This window comes from Elaeis guineensis, chromosome 14 (assembly GCF_000442705.2).
Source record: "Elaeis guineensis isolate ETL-2024a chromosome 14, EG11, whole genome shotgun sequence".
NCBI classification, from domain to species: domain Eukaryota; kingdom Viridiplantae; phylum Streptophyta; class Magnoliopsida; order Arecales; family Arecaceae; genus Elaeis; species Elaeis guineensis.
This window is the reverse complement of record NC_026006.2, coordinates 34996912-35021309: the sequence shown is the minus strand read 5'-3', so window position 1 is coordinate 35021309 and position 24398 is coordinate 34996912. Positions and strand designations below refer to the sequence as shown.

The 24398-nt window shown below is 37.2% G+C and overlaps 2 pseudogenes; both read right to left on the bottom strand.

Annotated features, from left to right (window-relative positions):
- The window catches only part of LOC140853778 (uncharacterized), a 55864-nt pseudogene extending 33597 nt beyond the window's left edge, over positions 1-22267 (bottom strand).
- Positions 22268-23078: 811 nt separating this feature from the next.
- LOC140853777 (uncharacterized) lies at positions 23079-24394 on the bottom strand (annotated as a pseudogene).
- Between the last annotated feature and the right edge of the window lie 4 nt (positions 24395-24398).

Here is a 24398-nt window from a genome sequence, read left to right as displayed (position 1 = left end):
GGCCTGTTCGGATCCAGTGAGGAATGTATAGAGGACAGTTCCTCTTCGAGTGCCCCTGCTTCTTGCAAAAAGAAGCACTCCGCCTGGCTCTGGTTGGGCTTGCACTTTTTGGTCTGACCCTGTGCAGACATCCCAGCATGCAGCTGCACCTTCTTATTCTTCTTCTTTCTTATTCTCTCTTCCCTTTCTTAAAGGGTCGACGACCAGAAGAAGACCCTCCCACAACATTCACCGACTCCTTATGGAGCTGGTGATCCTTCTCAAAATTCTGCAGCAACCCCAACAAGCCGTGGTAGTTCACTGCAGGCTTTGTCATTTGAAAATGAGTAAGGAAGGGAAGGAAGGACTTGGGCAGAGAATTAAGGATCGTCCTTACCGAGCTACTCGTGCAGGAGAAAACCCAGTTTACTTAGGCACTCAATCATTTCGATCATGTACAGTACCATGATCAGTGACTGAGGCTCCATCCCTCATCGCGCATTGAAAATGGCACAACTAGTTTTATGCCTTTCAACATCGTCAGGCATGCCAAAAGAGTCGTTCAACATTTGAAGAATCTTTTGTGGCTGGGCATTCTCAAAACTTATGACTGAACTCATCATTCATTGCCACCAGCATTATGCACCGGACATTGGTGCGGTCGTTGAGCCACTTCTGGTAAGTATCCGGACCGTCCCTCTAGCATTCAGGGCTGGCTCCTCAAGTACCGGATCCGTTACTATAATAAAGGATCCACTCATGCTCAAGGATGATTTTTAATTTTTGATACTAGCTATCGAAATTAGGTCTCATGAGCTTGTCATTATCTAATAATGACTGGAGCGACAGGGTAGTGGCCATAGCTGCATAAAGGAAAACCAGACCTATATTAGTACATAAATATTAATACACAAGACTTGGACTTTAGTCTAAAGTTTCTTCCAGTATTTTTATGAATTGGTAGCCTCAACTTTCAATTCGAGGAATTACTTTAATTCCTTAGTGGGTACTAGAATCCACACAGACTATACATGAGCCCAACTTTGGTTGGTCAACCCATGTGCATCTATGGGTAGGTTCATAACCAGTTGTTTTCTCTAAACAACTTTTAGTAATTAATTTTGCCCCAGAACCTAATCAGTAGGCTTTGGCCTCCACTAAAAAAATCTGGTTAGGTCCAACCATTAACATGATTTGATTTGGTGAATCGGATCAATAAATGATCAAGCCCGACTTTGGTCGGCCAACCTAACCACCATCAGAAAGACTCAAACCAAATTATCATACTATGAATGATAATTTCATTAGTCAATAAGCACCAGGCCTTTGGGCCTCCAATGATTATTAAACTAATGGACTCATTATCACTCACTTAATGGGAGGCTATGACTTAGTTATCAAATATAACTAAATCATTTTTAGGACTAATAATTTTTTGAAGATTTTATTAAAAATAGATGAGAAGATAAATTACCAACCAATTTCAATCCTCCCACTGACTTCACCAAGTCAGATTAAAAAAGATTTAATTAAGCCAGCATTAGGAGCACCTAATCAGTCAAACTGATTTATCTAATGACATGGGTGAGCCCTAATCACCAAGTGATCTAATCAAAACCTAATTCCAGGTTGGCCAGGTAAGTGAGATCAGTGGTGGGGATAAGCCATTAACTCGTCAAAGATCGAATCACTGCGAGTAGCTCCTGCTTAAAAACCACTGGTCAAACTGCCAAACTTACCTTAAACACCAACCGGTTTATTAGTTTTAATTTGATCAACTTAGTAAATAGGGTTCCACCACGTAGCCATGAATTAAGTCCATCTTGGTCTAGTTAAAGACATGGACCCATTCAACTACAACTATTGGAGTTGAGTCTAGAGTATCCTTGACCTAATCTAATTCAACTTTTGATTAGATTTGACCAATTACTCTAATTTAGTCTATTTCTTTAAGCTAACCTTAGGTCTAACCCAATTATGGACCTAATCCATCTAACCCATTGACCCACAAGTTTATGCAATTGTCTTAGATCTTAATTCACAATTTTAGACCTACTAGATAATACTTAATTCTTTTAATTAAGTATTTGGGCTGATGGGTCAGGGTTTGGCATTTTGAAAATAATTTTCAAATTTGAAAGGTTTTATTTTTTTGTTCACTAAATATGTTGACTTATTACACAAATATATCAGCACATTTCATAAATAGCAATCCTATTGCTAATTACATAACAGAAAATAACTCAATCAAAATAAATCATGAATATTCATTTCGCTACTTCATCTGCATGGCATATAATTACATCGGCACCCTACCGCCATAGAAAACCCCATCGAATAGGAAGAGAGGGCCTTTAAATCCTACTTTTCTCCTATGACCGGACAGCCATGGCAACCAACTCAATTCGATTACTTACTACTTGGATCAAGTATATCTAAATATATCAATTTCAAAATTTAAATTTTAAATTTTAAATTTTAAATTTTAAATTTTGAATTTCAAATTTCAAACAAATTTTAAATTTCAAATTTTTGAATTTCAAATTTTGAATTTCAAATTTTGAATTTTAAATTTTGAATTTCAAATTTGAAATTTTAAATTTTTAAATTTTTGAATTTCAAATTTTTAAATTTTAAATTTTGAATTTCAAATTTCAAAATTTAAATTTTAAATTTTGAATTTCAAATTTTTGAATTTTGAATTTCGAACAACTTTCAAAATTCAAATATCAAATTTTTAAATTTTAAATTTTAAATTTAAACTTTTAGATTACAACTTAATCTACGCATGTAAATATATATATCATATCTAAGAACCGGCTCTGATACCATTCTTGGGAAAATCAGTGCAGGGGTAAAATGGTAATTTTAAAACTTTTCAAAATCACTATTTTACAGTAGAAATTATTAATTAATCTGATTAATTAATAAAAAATTATCCTACACTAAGATCTAAATATGATATATAACATGTTAATAAAAATTTATCCTACACTAGGATCTAAATATGATATATAGCATGTATGCATTTAAATTTAAAATTCGAATTTGAACAGTAAATATTTTACTGTAATGTGTTCAGAATACAATACCTTTATGCGAGTAGTAGATCACCGTAATCTGATTACCGTCGGAAGAGTCTGATCATCATGATGCAGCCACACAGCATGTCTGGTCTCTGTGGATTGTCCACACGAAGCTCCCGATCTGATCGACTCCTCACGAGTGCTAGCTCGTTGTAGAGCCCTTTCGACGGCCGATGCTGATCGAACTCCTTCGATCGATGTCTATCAATTTTTTGGATACTCCAGATCATCAGCAGACATGCTTGAGAGGATGTTGAAGATCTTCCTAAAATTTGGTGGGCTCACCACACTCATAGCTCACCTTCTCACTTCTCGAACTCTAGGCTGAAACCCTGAAGAACTCACTGAAACCCTGCGCACACTTTTTCTTTCTTTTCTTTCTTTTTCTCTCGGAAGGATATTGACCTTCACCTTGCACACAAGGATTCCTCACGCCCAGATTTTTTCTTCAAAATTTTTCTTTCACACGCCCCACTCTTCTCCTCCATTTAAAAACAACATCAAAACATCTTATCCACGTGAGAGGATAAAGATGAGTAATTGCAAATTTGAATTCAAATCAAATTTTGAAATCAAATGGAAACCAATTTATCCCTATCCACTAAGGGCGTGAGAAGAGGAGGGCATGGCTTAATTTGTGCATGAGTGATTTCATGAGAAACTTTTTTCGTGTAATAAATGGAGCGTTAAAAGAGGATAAGGTCAAGGTGCTAAGATTGGTTGCTCATTCAAATTCAAACTTTGTTTTGAATTTGAATGGCCAACCAATCATCCTTATCCACTCATTGGCATATTAAAGTAGGGCGTGAGGAGGGCTTTGCATGAGGAAAAATTCATGAGAACTTCCTTCTCGTGAATTCAAATGGGCGCAGTTGAAGTGAGGTGGCACAGGGAGAATGGGTCAAGATGGTTTCATTATTTAAACCAACCTAATTGAACCAAATAAGTTAGGCCCAATTAGACTAATTTAAACCCAACTTAACTAGACTTAATTAGGCTCAATAAAATTCTAATTAAATCAAGAATTGATTAAGCCCAACCCCTGATCAAATTAGAGACCAAACCATCTCGACGATTAGGTCAACTCTTAACCTAATCGGGTCAAACCTAACTGAATCCAATTCAAGTGGACTTGATCCAAAAATAATTACTCAATCAAATTGAGTTAATTAATGATTAAATCACTAATTAAACCTCTCATAAATATTGAGTCCAAATTCGATGGGTAATCAGGCATCAGAATTCATCGATATGTAACCCTGATCGAAGAGTCCCAAACCAGTGAGACTCTTGACCCGGTACCCAAAATGTGTGGGACTCATGATCAGAGAATCCTGATTCTCGATCACGAATCTCAGACATGAAGGACTCTTCACCAGCTATCAGATCAGATAGAAACCTCTAATGTGTGTGACCCCGCAGGTTCGAATCTAAGCCGGTAGCACAGGAACCAATTCCTGTACTAATCGAAGTGACCATCTAGCAATGGTATCCGACGATCGAATAGGTCGAATGGTCGCAATCACAACACTCAAAACCTACGTGAATATGGTTACTGTATAATTCATCCTTTTGACCTCTATATTTAGATGACTCAGGGTTAAACTGTCAATCCTGATTAGATCATCCGAATCGTGCTCAACTCAAACAGTCCTGTGACTCCTCACAAAGACTACCCTGGCCAAGGTTTTGCTAAATTGAAATATGACTGTACACAGCTCCTAAATTAGAGTGGTCAATCCTATCTTGACACACGTACGACAAGTCAAGTACTTGACTACACCAGCAGCCTTCCGTCACTGAATTAGAATTTCAGGTAGTCTAGTGCCTAAGTGCAGTGAGTTGCTTGCAAGTCACCGTGGCAGTCTCAGGTCGGAGGGATATTTATGCCCATATTCCATCGGATCAAATCTTGACAGCAGAAATAGCTCCAGAGTCGGTCATGTTCAGTGCAGATGTACCCTTACATCTCACCTGTATGCCATACCAGTGTGTTGCCCAGCTATGCAACCCAAGAGGGGGGTGAATTGGGTTTCTAAAAATTTTGAACTTAACTAATGACTTATAAAAAATGTTTGTCAATAGCTAAATGAATGAAGAGAATAACCTTAATTTAAGATTAATTGCCAAAAGCAAGAATGCAAGGAAATAATGAAGAGTTAAAGAGAAGCAATTATGCACACCACAAACAAGAGGATTTATAGTGGTTCGGTGCCAACCTTGCACCTACATCCACTCCCCAAGCTCCTACTTGGAATTCAATCCACTAAACTTGTATTCAACCCGAATACAAATGTCGGAAACTCCGACACTAGCTGTCCCAAGCTAGTCCACTTATTTTTCGGGTACAAGCCAACCCAATACACTCCGATTCTAGGTTCGGATCAACCTTCCCTTATTTTGGAACCCCTCCAAAAAAAAACAATCACTCAAAATGAGTAAAACAATTTATAGCACAAATAAGTAAGAAAAGCTCCTTTAATGAGCGAATATAACTTTAAATACACTTTACTCAAGAGAAGAAGCCCCTTTTTGGATTTCTCAAGGTGGATGGAGAATTGATTGAGCGCTTGAGGAGTTGGTGAGCTTGGATTGATGGCTTCTTGAAAGCTTTAAATGAGCTCTTGATTAGGCTGAAAAGTTGGCTTGAGAAACCCTTTTTCAAATTTTCTCTCTTGAATGCTCTTGAATGCTCTTCTTTTTCTTTTCAATCTCTTGCTTTCTCTCCTTTGTTTCCCACCTTTTGAATCCTTTTATAGCTTTAAAAATAGAGAAAAATATTCTAGGCTGAAAAAGAGCCGTTAGACCACATTAAATGAGCATTAAAAGCACTTAAAATGGGTTAAAAACTAGCCGTTGTGGAAAAATCCCGTCACAGGGGTCGACTCATGAGTCGACTCATGCCTCAGGGGTCGACTCATGAGTCGACCTCTGTTGAAGCAACCAGAAAATAGGGTTCTGTAATTTTTGGCCTAAAACTGCAGGGTCGACTCATGAGTCGACTCATGCCTTGAGGTCGACTCATGAGTCGACTCTCAGGCCGTGCCAAGCCAAAAATTCTGCGTGCCAAACTGCTCATTGTGCCATGAGCTGACTCATGGGTCGACTCATGGATTTCAAACATGCATAACTTCAAAAATACAAGTCCAAAAATAATGAAATTTTGCCAATAGATCACAAATCTTTTGTTCTACCAAATGATACTATTAAATCAGGGTTTTGGTAAAATTATGATTTTGCCCCTGAAGAGCACAAAGACTTTTTCAAATAAAAAATATTGGTACCCCTTCAATCTGCTTTGTAATCATCAAAATCAATCTAGGAGCAACAATCTCCCCTTTTTGATGATGACAAAATACTTGAACAAAAGCATTTATGTGAATCATGAATTTCAAAAGGATGCATTATAAGTGCATTTGCTTGAAAAGAATATTGATTCTTTTGGCATGTGATACAAATGGTCATATGCATAAATAGTTTGCCCATTTGCTTAAAGATTTGAAAATTTGCTCATTGGATTATGTGATTTTGGTGTTAGAGCAGAAAATTTTTTTTGTTATCAGAGCAAGTTGTATCTTGAAAATTTGCTCATTCTCATTTGATTATTTAGTTTTAGTATCAGAGCAAAAATAATTAAGTGTACCAATGCATGTCTAAGAATTAATTTGTAAAGTATATCAGAGCATGTTAAATTTAAGATGTATCAGAGCAAGTTAAATTTTAAAGCATATCAGAGCATTTTAAAGAAGTAATTTTAAAGGTTGCTCATTTGCATTGTACTTAGCAATTTACTCATTGTATTTTTAAGTCATTTAATAATTTTACTTTTGATATTGTTCTTTAATTTCTCCCAATTCATTCATTTTATTTTCAAGTCTTTTAATAATTTATAATTTTGCTTTTGATATGTTTCTTTTTCTTTAATTTCTAATAATTTATAATTTTGCTTTTGATGGTTTCTTTTTCTTTAATTTCTCCCCTTTTTGACATCATCAAACATTGTTAACTCCCCTTTTTTTCTCTTTAGAGTTTCTTCAAACTTCTAGTGCTAATCATTAATGTTTGCTCCCCCTGAATACAGCAATCATTAACCAAAATATGCCATAGATTACCATAGATATGAATCATCAACAAAGAGAAGTTTTCAACAAAGAGAAGATATATAACCAAAAGATGATTGACATCATTACAAAGAGTAGATATATAAGTAAAAGATGATTAAAACCATAGTTGTTTCAATACATATTTCATAACATAAAAGTCAGCTAGCTAATGTCATTACATGGCCCCAAAATACAGATCCTAGAAAGAACAAGAGACTAACACCTAGGATCTAGTAAAGCTCATGACTAGATGGATCGGAGTCATCAGAGATAGGGTGAGGAGATGATGGATCTCGACCAGAAGAACGTCCTCTACCCCGTCTGCCTCTGGCACGAGCAGGTGAGCGAGATGAACTAGGAGGCTGAGAACGTTGAGAGGCCAAGGACTGGACTGAAAGAGTGAGTCTGATGGAATCAAGAACGTTCAGTGCTCTCGAAACAGACTGAAGTAGAGCAGTGAACTGAGTAGATGCATGCTCACTCGAGCCTCTGATCTCTCTCCTCAATAACTCATAACCACCCTCCAATGCACCTCTGAGCCTGCCAGCCTCTGCAGTAAGGTCTGTGACCTCAATAGAGCTCTCCTGTGGCTGAGGATGGGCCAAAGCTAAGACTTGCCCCTGCAAGTCAAGAACTCTCCCAGTCAGTCTCCAAATGCTGTCCTCGAGCTGCTGAATCCGAATAGACTGATCTGAGATCAACTGAAATACAGTGGAGATATGGGGAATCAAGGTCTGATCAGATGAAGTGGACCCTGGTGTAAATGTAGTAGTGCTCCACTGTCGAGATAGCAAGGAAGCCACACGCTGAGATATCTGCTCGATCTGATCATCAGCCAATCTGAACTCTGAAGGAGGTGCTCTGCTCTCTGGCTGATGTACTGGTGTGTGCCTCCTGGTGAACTCTGAAGGGCCAGCCTCTGGGTCTGGAAAAACTGGATATCTGGAGATGCTGCCCTGAAGTCATGGAGAGGAGATGAGGGACCTTCTTCTTCAGCTCTGTCTTCTACTCTGTCCTCAGCTCTCTCCTCAGAACCCTTGATCCAACCACCATCAGTTTTAGTAAATCCCATGCGGTGCAGAGTGTGTTGGTTGATGGTGTCTACGTGAGAAAGCTTAGCAGATGCCTCCCCCTCAAAACTGACTCCAAACCTCCTGAAAACTAGTGTAAGGGCCATACCAAAAGGCAGATGTGCCTTGGATCTGTTCAGTGTCTCTCTCATGGCCTCAATCATTAATGCAGGGAGGTTAATGGGGTTTGAGTGATCACATAAAATATTATACAAATATCTCTGCCAGAAAGGAGGTCATGCCTACCACTCCTAGGGAAGAAGAGCTTGTCACTAATTGATGTAAGATCCTCATTTCAATTGACAAAATTTTGGCTTCCAATTTTATTCAAACTTCTCGAGTAGGTTCCTCCTAGAATTACACTGATCCCCTCTTCCTTCACTGGGAGTTCCATGTAAGAATATCCCTCACAGGGCAAGTGAAGTATCTCTCCCAAAATAATAGGATCCAGACAAATATCACTCCCTAACTGTAGAAGTCACTGTTCCATTGCCATAATGCAGATTTGATAAAATTCTCTAACTAGGTCTACAAAAGTGACTTCCTTGAGAGAGCAGTAGAAACCCCAACCCTGATTTTTTATCTTTGTTCCAAAGGTTAAACCTTTTTTCAAAGAATCTAAAATCCACATTCTTTCCGGTTTCAACCTTCCTATCAGATAGAGGGATTTTACTAGGGCTAAGGGAGACTGAGAGGGACCTTGAGCTGACACAGAAGCCGGAATGGAGAGTGGAGGACTGAGCAGCTTGCCTTTTTCTGCAGGACATTTTCTTCTAGCTCACGGACCGATTTTTTCTCTGAGGGAGCTTCATCTTTGGAGCCATTCTCACCACAACAGCAGGCAGGGAGACTCGGAGGATCAAGTGGATGAGTAGAAGAAGGGTTACAAAGGATGGAGAGGATTTTGGCGGAGAGAAGAGGCGGTTTTGAGAAGAACGGTGGAGGCTAGGGCACGCTCCAACCGCTTCAATCAAAGGGAAAGACGCGAAAATTCCTTTCCCAGGCGGTGATTTGTGGTGGAGAGGAGAAGGGAGAACAATCTTGAGCTAAATCCTTGGTTTTGGAGAGAATGAGGATGAGGATGACGGTTCTTGGAGGGAGGAAGACGAAGAGAATGAGTCGGCTCATGAACAGGCTTCAATTAAAAAGAAGAGCCCGTGGGAAGTTGGCAATAATTTAAGTATGCCCTAGGGTCGACCCTAGGGGGTCGACTCATGAAACTCAAAAATAGAAAAAATATGAATAAATTCGAAAAAAATTTAAAATTTTGGGAGAAAGAATTTTGCTCAATGACAAGTTGTGAGAATGATAATCTTGAGCTTTTGGACCAAGAGAGATGATGGAAATTGAGTTCAAAGAATTTTGACATCAAATCTTTGGAATTGGAGAATATTTAGGCATAAGGATCAAGAATTCCTAGATTTCTCCTAATTTCACAGAATCTATCCTCACTAAGGGCCTTTGTAAAGATATCAGCTAATTGATTTTCAGTGCAAACATATTCAAGAATTATATTTTTATTTTGAACATGTTCTCTTATAAATGATGTCTTATTTCAATATGTTTGGACCTTGAGTGTTGAATTGGATTTTTAGATAGATTTATGGCACTTGTGTTGTCACATCTTATTGGTGTTTCATTAAGTTTGATTCCAAAGTCTTCGAGTTGTTGCTTAATCCACAAGATTTGAGCACAACAACTTCCGGCTGTAATGTATTCGGCCTCAGCCGTAGACAGTGCTACGAATTTTGTTTCTTGCTAAACAGGAGATTAGGTTAACTCCAAGAAATTGGCAAGTTCCACTTTGCTTTTTTTATCTAATCTACATCCAGCAAAATCAGTATCTGAATATCCTAATAAATCAATTAGTGAGTCTTAGAGTACATAACCCTAGAGTTTGAGTACCATTCAAGTATCTAAGGATTCTTTTAACAGCATTCAAATGAGATTCTTTAGGATTAGATGATATCTAGCACACAAACAAACACTAAACATGATATCAGGCCTACTTGCAGTTAAATATAATAGAGAGCCAATCATACCTCTATAGTATTTTAAGTCTACACATTTACCTTCATCATCCTTGTCAAGCTTACATGAGGGGCTCATGGGTGTGCCAATTGGTTTGGAGTTCTCCATTCCAAATCTTTTGAGTAGTTCTTGGTGTACTTGCTTTGGGTGATGGAGATTCCCTCTTTTGTTTGTTTGATTTGGAGTCCGAGGAAGAAGGTAAGTTCTCCCATCATGCTCATCTCGAACTCCCCTGCATGAGCTTAGCAAAGTCTTGACAAAGAGATTCATTAGTAGACCAAAAATTATGTCATCAACATAATTGTATTACTAACATATCATTTTATTTCTTTTAATAAAGAGGGTTGTATCTACATTACCTCTTGAAAAACCATTATTTAGTAAAATTTGCTTAGCCTATCATACCAAGCTCTAGGTGCTTGTTTTAATCCATATAAAGCTTTATTTAATTTAAAAATATGATTAGAAAAGCATGATTTTCAAATCCGGGGTTGTTCTACATAGACTTCTTCAGCAATATATCCATTTAAAAAAGTACTTTTGACATCCATTTGAAATAATTTGAATTTCATAAAGCAAGCATATGCAAGTAGAATCTAATGGCTTCTAATCTAGCAACAGGTGCAAAGGTTCATCAAAATCAATTCCTTCTTCTTATTATATCCTTTAGCAACCAATCTTGCTTTATTTCTAATTACATTATCATGTTCATCTAATTTGTTCCTAAAGACCCATTTTATGCCAATTATTGAATAATTTTTAGGTCTTGATACTAAAGTCCAAACATTATTTCTTTCAAATTGATTAAGTTCCTCTTGCATTGCATTAATCCAATTATGATCATTTTCAGCTTCTTCAATAGTTTTTTGTTCAAGATGAATACAAAAGCACAATGATTAAATACATCTCTAAGTGAAGAATGAGTTTTTACCCATGCATAGGATCACAATAATTAACTCCTTAGGGTGATTGTGAACATACCTCTATTCTTTGGGTAGGTCATTTGTACCTTAGATTGTTCTTGAATTTCTTCACCTCTTCATCTTGTTTGTCTTCTTGTTCCTCATCCTCTTGAGTTGTTGAATCTTTCAGAGTGATCTCCTTCATTCCTTCTATTAGAGAATCTGCATCATCAACACCCTCATTCTTCTTGAAGGAAGATCGTTAGATTCATCAAAAAAACATGTATGGACTCCTCTACTACTAAAGTTCTTTTGTTAAAAACTCTAAAAGCTTTACTAGTGGAGGAGTAACCAAGAAAGATTGCTTCATCTGATTTTGTATCAAATTTATCAAGTCTTTCTTTACCATTATTTAGTACAAAACATCGGCAGCCAAAAACATGAAAATATGCAATATTCGGTTTTCTTTCTTTCCAAAGTTCATAGGGGGTTTTCTTTAAAATTTGTCTAATCAAAGCATGATTTAAAATGTAACATGCTGTGTTAATTGCTTCCGCCAAAATATCTTGGAATTGCTTTCACAAAGCATGGTACGGGCCATTTCTTCTAAGGTTCTGTTTTTCCTTTCAACTACCCCATTTTGTTGGGGTGTCCTAGGAGCAGAGAAGTTATGGCCAATTCCATTTTCATCACAAAAGTTTTCAAAGTCTTGATTTTCAAATTCAGTTCCATGATCGCTTCGAATATTTTGAATTGAAAATCCTTTTTCATTGGTGACTTTTCGGTAAAATTTAGTGAAAATATGAAAAGTTTCATCTTTGTGTGCTAAAAAGAAAATCCAAGTAAAACGAGAGTAATCATCTATAATTACAAAACCATATCATTTTCCTCCTAGACTAGTGGTTCTAGTTGGTCCAAATAATCCATATGCAAAAGCTCTAAAGGTCTAGAAGTTGAAACAATATTTTTGGATTTAAATGAAACTCGTGTTTGTTTACCTAGTTGGCATGCATCACAAATTCTATCTTTTTCAAAATTCAGTTTAGGCAAGCCAAGAACTAATTCTTTCTTAATTAATTTTGAAAGAGAATGCATGCTAATGTGTGCAAGTCTACGATGCCAAAGCCAACTAGTCTCATTAACTTTAGCATTCAAGGATACTAGGCATTGCATGTTTATTTTGGCTAAATCATTAAATCTACCATATAAATATTGCCATATCTATGTCCAATAAATTTAATGCCATCGTTAATAGGACTAGTTACAATGCAAACAGATGATTCAAAAATAACTTTATACCCTTTATCACAAAATTGACTAATCTTAGTAAATTATGCTTTAAACCATTAACTAGCAAATATTTTCAATGTATTTGGAGGGAGTGATACCAATGTTACCTATACCGATGATCTTTCTTTGCCATTATCTCCAAAGGTGACCATCCCTCCATCCTTAGCATCAAGCGTGATGAATTATGATTCATCACCAGTCATGTGTCTCGAGCATCCACTGTCAAGATACCATTTCCTGTTTCCTCCTTGGGATGCTAGACACACCTGCAAGCAAAAGTTAATTTTTGTTTTAGGTACCCAAGCTTTCTTGGATCTTTTTGGTTAGTCATAATGGTTCCTTTTGAACCCATATTTTCTTTATAGTTGAGTTTACAGATTTGTTAAAGAGGCAAGTGTATGACTTATGTCCTATTCTACCACATTTGAAACAAGTATATTGGTAGACTTGTTACTTAAAGAGTTTACATAAATATTTTTCAGATATTTTTATTTCTTCAAGGGGTTATAGCCAAGTCCAGCCTTATCATATATGGCTTTTTGATTATCAAGAATCATATTGAGTTTGTTTGAACTTAAGGTGAACTTTTCTACTATTGGTTTCAGCTTGGCAATTTCATTCTTTAAGCTTTGATTTTCTTGAAGCAAGGTGGATTTTTCAATTGAAAAGTTTTCAGCTTGTTTCAATAAGGATTGATTTTTTAATTTTAGCTCTTTGTTTTTCATCCCTAGTTTCTTTAATTCATCAACTAAGTCATAGAATGCTTCATGCAATTCTTCAAATGTAAAGTCACTAGGGATTTCGGAAATTACCTCATTTTCGTGTGCCATAAGGCACAGGTTGACTTGTTCGGTTGAGGTTTTCTCATCGGAGCTTGAGTCATCACTCGCACTCCATGTGGCCATCATGGCCTTCTTCTTGAACTTCTTGGGACCTTTCTTCAGTTGTGGAATTCGGATTTGAAGTGTCCCGGCTTCTTGCACTCGTAGCAGATAAGGGGTTGGTCTTTCTCTTTTTCTTTGCTTTGTTCCCCTTTTGTGAATGGCCTCTTCCTCATCCCCTATTTCCTTTTCCTCAAAATTTCTTGAATCTTCGGGTGATGAGAGCCATCTCTTCATCCTGTTCTTCATCTTCAGTGTCATCAGTTTCTTCATCAGGAGGAGCTGTGGATTTGAGGGCAATGGTTCTTTTCTTTTTGACTTCTTCCTCTTGATGTTGCTTCATGCTTAGCTCATGAGTCATCAAAGATCCAAGAAGCTCTTCTAGAGGTAGAGTGTTCAAGTCCTTGGCTTCTTGGATGGCAGTCACTTTGGCTTCCCAAGTTCTTGGCAAGGACCTGAGAATCTTTCTTACAAGCTCACTGTTAGTATAGGACTTACCAAGACTCTTTAAACCATTAATGATATCAGTAAAATGAGTAAACATTACAGTTATGGACTCATCATGCTCTATTTTAAATAATTCATATTTATGCACAAGCATGTTTATTTTAGACTCTTTTACTTGATTGGTTCCCTCATGGGTTACTTCTAACCTATCCCATATTTCTTTAGCAGATGAACAAGTAGAAATGTGATTAAATTTGTTTGCATCAAGAGCACAATAAAGTACATTCATTGCTTTAGCATTTAATTGGGCCATCTTCTTATCAATCTCATCCCATTCTTTCTCGGGTTTGGTTGATTCCTCATCATCTATAATTTTAGTGGGTGTGTGAGGACCGTTCACTATGATACTCCACATATCATAGTCGAGCGCTTGAATGAATATTTTCATCCGAGCTTTCCAATAGGTGTAATTAGACCCATTGAAAAGTGGAGGTCGGTTGGTGGATTGCCCCTCGGCAAGAGAAGTACCGACGTGGGTTGCCATAAATCTTGGCTCTTTGATTGTTTAGATCAAAGACGGGCTAGAGAACCTGGCTCTGATACCACTTGTTGCCCAGCTATGCAACCCAAGAGGGAGGGGTGAATTGGGTTTCTAAAAATTTTGAACTTAACTAATGGCTTATGAAAAAATTTGTCAATAGCTAAATGAATGAGGAGAAAAACCTTAATTCAAGATTAATTGCCAAAAGCAAGAATCCAAGGAAATAATGAAGAGTTAAAGAGAAGCAATTATGCACACCACAAACAAAGGATTTATAGTGGTTCGGTGCCAACCTTGCACCTACATCCACTCCCCAAGCTCCTACTTGGGAATTCCAATCCACTAAACTTGTATTCAGCCCGAATACAAACGTCGGAAACTCCGACACTAGCTATCCCAAGCTAGTCCACTTATTTTTCGGGTACAAGCCAACCCAATACACTCCGATTCTAGGTTCGGATCAACCTTTCCTTGTTTTGGAACCCCTCCAAAACAAAAACAATCACTCAAACTGAGTAAAATAATTTATAGCACAAATAAGTACAAGAAAAGCTCCTTTAATGAGCGAATATAACTTTAAATACACTTTACTCAAGAGAAGAAGCCCCTTTTTGGATTTTCTCAAGGTGGATGGAGAATTGATTGAGCGCTTGAGGAGTTGGTGAGCTTGGATTGATGGCTTCTTGAAAGCTTTAAATGAGCTCTTGATTAGGGCTGAAAAGTTGGCTTGAGAAACCCTTTTTCAAATTTTTTCTTTTGAATGCTCTTGAATGCTCTTCTTTTTCTTTTTAATCTCTTGCTATCTCCCTTTTTGTTTCCCACCTTTTGAATGCTTTTATAGCTTTAAGAAATAGAGGAAAACATTCTAGGCTGAAAAAGAGCCGTTAGACCACATTAAATGAGCATTAAAAGTACTTAAAACGGGTTAAAAACTAGCCGTTGCGAAAAAATCCCGTCACAGGGGTCGACTCATGAGTCGACTCATGCCTCAGGGGTCGACTCATGAGTCAACCTCTGTTGAAGAAACCAGAAAATAGGGTTCTGTAATTTTTGACCTAAAACTGTAGGGGTCGACTCATGAGTCGACTCATGCCTTGAGGGTCGACTCATGAGTCGACTCACAGGTTGTGCCAAGCCAAAAATTCTGCGTGCCAAACTGCTCATTGTGCCATGAGCTGACTCATGGGTCGACTCATGGATTTCAAACATGCATAACTTCCAAAATATAAGTCCAAAAATAATGAAATTTTCGCCAATAGATCACAAATCTTTTGTTCTATCATTTAATACTTTCAATTCAGGGTTTTGGTAAGATTACAATTTTGCCCCTGAAGAGCACAAAGACTTTTCCAAATAAAAAAATATTGGTACCCCTTCAACTGCTTTGTAATCATCAAAATCAATCTAGGGAGCAACAATAAGCATGATTGTCCTATCCTATATATCAAAGAACAGACCTGTATATTAATGATAAATAAATCATAATATAAATCATTCAACAAATAAATAAATACCTACAATCAGATCTTTAGACTTCTCTCGTATAAAGCTGCCATCTCAGTGGGTATAAGTCATCCTATAAAACTCAACCTCACCAGACTCCCTCCCATACTCTTCCATCTACAGAAAAAAGTAAATATTACATGATATATGATCCAATAAATGATATATGAGACATATCATTATACAATACAAAGCAGGAGATAATGAATTGGATGAGGCTTTCTCTCATTTGTAATTAAGCCTTAAAACAAGGTTCTAGAAGACTAGTGCCCTCTTGTAGCCACAAGGACGTATTACTCTCCAACAAGAGTATTCTCATCAAAAAAAAAGGAAGATTCTCCATTACAAGAGATACAAGTCAAATATTGGCTTCATGAGCATTGACACCTTGCATGTATTTTATAAAAGAATTCACAAGTTGCATGTTCATAACAAACACCTTCAACTATGCCAACTAGCAGTTTTTTTTGATATCCCGAGGCACCTGGATAGCATTGAAAGCTGGAATCCTTGATAGATGTTTCTTGGTAAATAATTCTTGATAGATGTTTGATCATACAAGAGTGAAAAGTTTTATTGTGACAGATGGAAAATCATGTCTTTGAAAATTATACCCAAAGTTATAATTTCTAATTTTACAATTTTAAGGTGATTCATCATACATCATACTATTAAACAATTAGTTATGTTGTTATAGCCCAAGCCCAACAAATCTCAGCCCACCAAAGCCCAAAATAATAATAAAAAAAATAGGAAAAAACCGGGAAGAAGACTCCCGATAGGAGTCTTCTTCTCCGGTGAGATCAGGCAAATCGAGAATCCTAGGACCTCTCGAAGTCCTAGGGTCCTCTATAAGAAGACCTCCCCTTTTCCTTGGAGCCAATCATCGGTCCTTTTCTCCTCTTTTTCTCTCCGATTTTTTCGAAGTAGAGCCACAGATCCTTGCCTTGTTCTCGCCGTGCTGCTCACCGACGAGGTCACCGGAGGTCGAGGCATGGAAGAATCTCCTAGAAGTTAGTCGATCTGTTCATTCAGTGCTCCGTGAAAGGTAAGTAATGAATCATCTTCTCGAGATATTCCATATTTATTCTGAAAATAAATAATTATTCTCTGAAATTATGTATGATTTATGAAATTATGTTTTGAAAGAATAGTGCTTTTGAAATATTATGGTATGTCGATTTATGCACATGTTCAATGAAAAATTATGATATATTATGGTACAAAGTGTTTTGATACAGATTGGATTTTTGCTCTCAGCCTAACTATGTTTCAGTGGGCCCCACCAATGGGGATTATACGTTGGTACTCAGTGGACCCTGCCAGTGGGGGTTGTGCGCTGGTATTTGTGGACCCTGCCAGTGGGGGTTGTGCGCTGGTATTCTGTGGACCCCGTCAATGGGGGTTAAACGTTGGTCATAGTCGAGGCTGTTGAGTTACTAGTATTTTGAATCGAATCAGATTTATAATTTTATTATATATGAATATTTAAAATTATTGGATTTACATTAAATCAGCATGAAATATATTTTTATGTTTATTTGCAGCATTATTCTTGAAAATTATATAATATCTGAAATATCTGGTAGAGATACTTGTTACTTACTGGGCTGTCTAGCTCATTACCTTTCTTTCTATTTTTCAGATTCAGATAATTAATTTCGAGCGTGGGAAGAAATATTGAGACAGAGCTTTTAGAGGCGAGATTTAACATTGTCAACTTCAATTGAACTTAGATCTATTGTTTTATTGTTAGCAAAAATTTTATTGGATGTAAGATATTTGATTTAATTACTTGAATTACAGTTGAATAATAATTATTAAATTTATTCCGCTGTAATGCATTGATATCGTGATGAGATGCCTTGCATGCTTATGGAGAGAGTTCTTCATGAGTATGCGGCGGTTGCCGCGACCCTCGATTCACAATCTCGGGTCGGGGGCGTGATAATTAATATGGTATCAGAGTCAGGTTGGATAAATTATAACACTTAGAATTTGACATGGTATGAGTGTAGGTGGGTAAACATTAGGAATATTGGGACGTTAAAGTATGAGCATCATAATAAATCTATCCTAACAAATAGATAAATGAATCTAATAAGGTTTTACTACTACAAGATTATCATGCCTCCCCGTAGAATGACAAGAACTACTCAAGAAATTGTAAGAGAGACATCACAACCACGGGAGGGTAGCACTCCCCATCTGACCAGTGGCACCCCTCAGGAGAGGGGAGTCGTAGATCCTGATGGGAGTGCTTTGAGAGCACGTCAAGAACCAGATATGGCTCAGTTAATGCAGACCCTAATCAGGATGGTATAAGCGCAACAATAAATACAGCAGCAAATGCTTGAACAACAGCAGATACAACGAGATACACAACAACATCAGCATCCATCACCACAACATAAAGAGCAACCAGTACAACGGAACAACATTTCAAAATTTAAAAAGCTTGCCCCTCTAGCTTCCAAGGGGACTACTGAACCTTTGAAGGCTGATAACTGGATAATGGAGATGGAGAAGGCCTTCACTGTCCAAGAGTGTCTTGATGAAGAAAAGATTCGATATGTAGCTTATTTACTACAAGGAGAAGCATACAACTGGTGTCAGTGACTACAGCGCAAGCATGAACAAGACGGCGAAATACTTACTTGGAAAAGATTTCGGATTGCATTCTACGATCAGTATTTTCCTCGGAGTATAAGGATCCAGAAAGAGCAAGAGTTTATTTATTTGAAGCAAAAGGGTATAAGTGTGACTGAATATGAAGCAAAATTTATAGAGTTAGCAAAATTTGCTCCGAGATTAGTAGATGGTGAGCAAGAACGTGTTCACAAGTTCGAGATGGGACTGAGAACTGAAATTCGAAAACAAGTGGTTCCATATGAATTGACAACTTATGCAAATGTGGTAAACAAAGCACTGATAATTGAAAGAGAAGTCAATGAAGAATGCATGGAAAGAGAAAGAAAGCAAAGAAATAGAGCAAAATCAAATGATACACAAGGGCAGAATAATAAAAATATCAAAAGATCAGCTAAGGGAGCAGTAGACAATAAGACTCAACAGATTGATGGTGAGCCATGCTCCAGATGTGGCAAAAATCATGCAGACAAGGATTGCTATTGGAATACAGGTGCTTGTTTCAAATGTGATCAGATGGATCATAAAATTGCTAGCTGCCCGCTAAATACTGAAAATCAAGTTGGCCAAAGAACTCATGAAGGACAACATAAGGGTGGTGGACAGATTTCTAAAACCCAGGGAAGAGTTTATGCGCTTACTCAACAGAATGCACAGGTTTCCAAAACAATGGTGACAGGTATGAAAAATTTCGAGGATGAAATTTCTTTTTAGAGGTGAAGAATGTTATAGCCCAAGCCCAACAAATCTCAGCCCACCAAAGCCCAAAAAAAAAAAAAAATAAGAAAAAACCGAGAAGAAGATTCTCGATAGGAGTCCTCTTCTCCGGCGAGACCAGGCAAATCGGGAATCCTAGGACCTCTCGGAGTCCTAGGGTCCTCTATAAGAAGGCCTCCCCTTTTCCTTGGAGCCGATCATCGGCCCTTTTCTTCTCTTTTCCTCTTCGATTTTTTCGAAGTAGAGCCACGGATCCTTGCCTTGTTCTCGCCGTGACTGCTCACCGACGAGGTCACCGGAGGCCGAGGCACGGAAGAATCTCCTAGAAGTAGTCGATCTGTTCATTCAGTGCTCCGTGAAAGGTAAGTAATGAATCATCTTCTCGAGATATTTCATATTTATTCTGAAAATAAATAATTATTCTCTGAAATTATGTATGATTTATGAAATTATGTTTTGAAAGAATAGTGCTTTTGAAATATTATGGTATGTTGATTTATGCACATGTTCAATAAAAAATTATGATATATTATGGTACAAAATGTTTTGATACAGATCGAATTTTTGCTCTCAGCCTAACTATGTTTCAGTGGGCCCCACCAATGGGGATTATACGTTGGTACTCAGTGGACCCTGCCAGTGGGGGTTGTGCGCTGGTATTTGTGGACCCTGCCAGAGGGGGTTATGCGCTGGTATTCTGTGGACCCCGTCAATGGGGGTTAAACGTTGGTCATAGTCGAGGCTGTTGAGTTACGAGTGTTTTGAATCGAATCGGATTTATAATTATATTATATGTGAATATTTGAAATTATTAGATTTGCATTAAATCAGCATGAAATATATTTTTATGTTTATTTGCAGTATTATTCTTGAAAATTATATAATATCTGAAATATCTGGTAGAGATACTTGTTACTTACTGGGCTGTCTAGCTCATTACCTTTCTTTTTATTTTTCAGATTCAGATAATTAATTTCGAGCATGGGAAGAAATATTGGGACAGAGCTTTTAAAAGCGAGATTTAGCGTTGTCAACTTCAATTGAACTTAGATCTATTGTTTTATTGTTAGCAAAAATTTTATTGGATGTAAAATATTTGATTTAATTACTTGAATTATAGTTGAATAATAATTATTTGAATTTATTCTGCTGTGATGCATTGATATCGTGATGAGATGCCTTGCATGCTTATGGAGAGAGTTCTTCATGAGTATGCGGCGGTTGCCGCGACCCTCGATTCACAATCTCGGATCGGGGGCGTGACATATGTAGAACAAATTTTTTTGATATCTGATAACATAAAAGTAATAGATGTCATTAAATTTTGCAGTACATTTAATGCACCCTAGATGAAAGGATAATCTTATCTAAATATCATTGGCCTATTAAAATCTACGATATAACCAATTAGTCGAGAATCTGATGCAGATATAGTACTATAATACCTATTTCTAAGTCATCAAGCAGGAGATAGATATTCCAGTTAACTCATCAAATATGGAAAATTAAAAACACTATGGAACAAATCAACTACCTAGACCTTGTGCACCAGGTTACTTCATCCAAATTTCTATTCAAGGTTTTAAAGCACCAGAAAAATTTTTGCGGTTTTCCTCCCTTTCAATTCCAAAAGAAAGCAAACTCAGTTCATGCACACAAATAGTCAATGAACAAATTTAAAAACTTGCTGGTTCCAAAGACAGTCTTGCCTATCAAATCATCGATAGGTTGCAAACTCAGACATGGGTGAAACTTCATGCCACGCTGGTCTCTTTACATAAGTGGGAAGTTCGCTAGGCCATCTGGTCGTTCTACTTCAGAATATAGACAACAACTACGCTAGTATGTATGTTAGTCATCAATTTGGTAAATCATAGTCATAAATCTATTTATTAAGGCAACTGAAACAAATCAGAAATACAAATGCTATATATTATAAATGCACCCTGCTGAAACAATGTCTTCAGGTCTCAACAATTTGGCCTGCATCATTCTCAAAATTCAAGACACCACCTTGACATCCCATGTGCTTCGGTGATATGGACAGAGATGAGCTCATTAAATTAAGGAAAGCCCAAAGTGTAATGTCGGGTGAACTGTACTTGGGACTAGCTACGGAAGGGGCAAGCATGTAGGTGAGTAGGTGTTGGAAATAGTCAATACAAGGACATGGTATAAGTTGATAGTCCAGCTTAAGATGGTAAGTTATACATTGGAATCAGAAGCTAAAATGGGTGTGCGAACAGTAATGAGATTTTATCAAACCAAAAAGCGCACCGAAGTTTACAAAGAATCGAACAATATAAAGATCAATAAAAATAAAAAAAAATTGATCAAAATTTATGATTTAAGAAAGTATAATATATAAATTCAGCTTTGAGCCTCGCAGAACTCTTAAAATCTGATGTGTAAGGCACCAACTGAGACGATCGTGCAGCTCTACCAATATTGGAATATGTCTGTCATATAAAATAAACAATGTGACATATCTTGTATAAATATTTAGTCCATATTAATAATATATAAAATAAAGAATAAATATAGATTATATATAACCTTTTCTTTCTCCGAAAATCAGTAGTGTACAAACTCGATCCACTGATAAAGGTACACATTGGGAGGATAGGTACGAGCAACGTCCTCCTCTGTCGTATCTTTCTTCTTATAATCCTTCTTTAACTTGGCATTATATTCTTTTCATTTATGATTCAGGGACTTTATTACCTAATCATGGCTCTCTGGAGGGATCACAAACTTAGTCTGCAATAAATTACAAGAAAAATATAAATATTAGATCAAATCAAATACCATAATCTTTAGCTAGTTAACATATAGTTTCAATCTATCTTTTTATATCTACAATCCATAATAGCTCAATTTTATGTGAAAGAAGCATGTCATTCCATCTAGTATAGTTGATGGGACATAGTTGACACTTCCATGCAACTATATAATCCTAAGAAGCTAGACAATAGGCTTCTTGACCTCTTAACAGGCTGTCCTAATTTGTTGGATGTCACAATGATTCTCTCACTCTCATCGAGCTGCCATATGTCCTTAGCTCGCATCAATCCCTATCTCGCCTTCACACATCCTTGGCTGTCTACAAAAAATACAAAAATAAAAGTTAATCAAAATTATTAAATATGTATCATACAAAAAAAATTTGAAATAAAGTACTAAAATGAAATAAGCATAGGATTTGTTCATTTAATTTATCTTGAATCAGCAAGTTACCTACAACAGCCTCATCATCTTGATCATCAGCAAGAGGCTCATGTTGTAGCTCATCAGGCTGCTGAGACTACTAGGGCTCATCGAACTGACTAAAAGATCCTACTTAGGAATGCTAGAACTCTACACCTCTGAAACAACTCTGAGGCATAATATTCCTAACCTACACAAACTGATTACAATATCAACTAATATAAACTACATATACACTAATAGAGAAATTACTAATAATAAATATAATTTATTAAATGAAAACATACATATTAAAACTCTTTGTATCAATAGAGTCAAACATCATTCTGTCCTTAGAACATACGTCCTAACCCAATTGGTTGAAATATTTAGATCATCAATCAGCATAATTTTTTTTTGATAGAAAAAAAAGGGGTTGGGAGGGGGGGGGTCCCGGTGTAGGTACCTCCTCTGAGCGTGACCATGAGGCCCCCAATCTCACTGGAGAATATTCAATTCGGAGGGTAATTTGGGGAAGGACCATCCTCCCTATCATATGGGCGAACCCAATGAATGAGTATGTCACCCCAGCCCCATCAAGGTCTGGCGGACTAGAAATCGCTTCTAATACTCATGCCCAGATCATCAGGATCAGCTCCCTTCTGATCATTCGCATCCCACCATTTAATACTATCACGGGGTGAGTGTTTTCTTACCCAAGCACCCGTGCAGTGCCCCAGCATGCCATACACCAAGGCCAGTCCTCTTTAGTCCTTTCCTTGGACATACCAATAAGCACGCAGCAGGCCAGCCACATAGCCAAGCTTGCATCTCTATACCCCTGCCTGGCAACACTGTTGTACTGAATACAGATGACACCCTCAAGTGCCCATAAGCAATTCGACCCCTCGAATCAACTGCAATGCTCATGCGTACCTCCGTGCCATAACATAGACTCTTTCCAAGAGTGCTCTGCAGCTCAACACCTCTGTGTCAACTTTAAGGCTTTGTCCTTTAAGCCAAGCACTACTCATCCCAGATGTCTTGATCCTCGACATACCCTCATGCCATGATATAACCACCGTGTCACTGATCCACAACCCACTAAGCTGCCTTTCAATACTACACATACCAAATCCACATAGCACAACCATGCAACACCATTACTATGCATGAGGCTCGGGCAAACCCATCTTTAGTGCTGCCCAGCTAAACTATCAAGCTGACACGACCTGCAACTCCTCCAAATTATAGATGATTGTACACATCTGAGTCCTCTGAGATTCGACTATCCAAGCTTCTCCCATAAGCTCTTGTGCCACGATCCCGATCTTGCATCCTTAATATGCCTTTCAGCTCCCTCTTGATCATTCGCATCCCACCATTTAATCGAATTCCTGACAGCCATCGTGACTCGAACCCGGATCACTTGCATGAAAGCTAAGACCTGTTCTACCAGACCACTCCCTCGATGGTTCAATCGATATAATATTTAAAAACATACATTGAGTATAAGTCTCCTCATCTTTCAGAGCTATTCCATTCTCCATATTATACAAGTCCCTATGTTTCATTTTGATAACAACAGTCCATTCCTTATCTTCTGAGTCTTGTATAAAAAATACTTATTGAGCTTGAGATGAAAATATGAATGGATCATCTTTTAACAAGACACCAGTGTATATCAATCATGAAAAATTTATAAGTGTGTACCCATTTGTGTCTTGCTTCAAACCTTTTGGTGAGTTTACATCAAGTCAATCACATCAAAATAATACTACCTTAAACTTTTCATAGTAATCTAACTCATAGATATCTGTAAGCACATTGTAATAAATTTTTCCATCAGCTTCTACCATTACTCCACTATTCTGAGTTTTTCTAAATTTTTTATATTCTTTGGTATGGAATTTAAAACCAGTGATAATGAAGCCATTATATCTCTTGACAATATTATTAGAACCTCGAGCAATAGCTATCAACTCATCTGAGCAATTGTTCTCCATCATTATT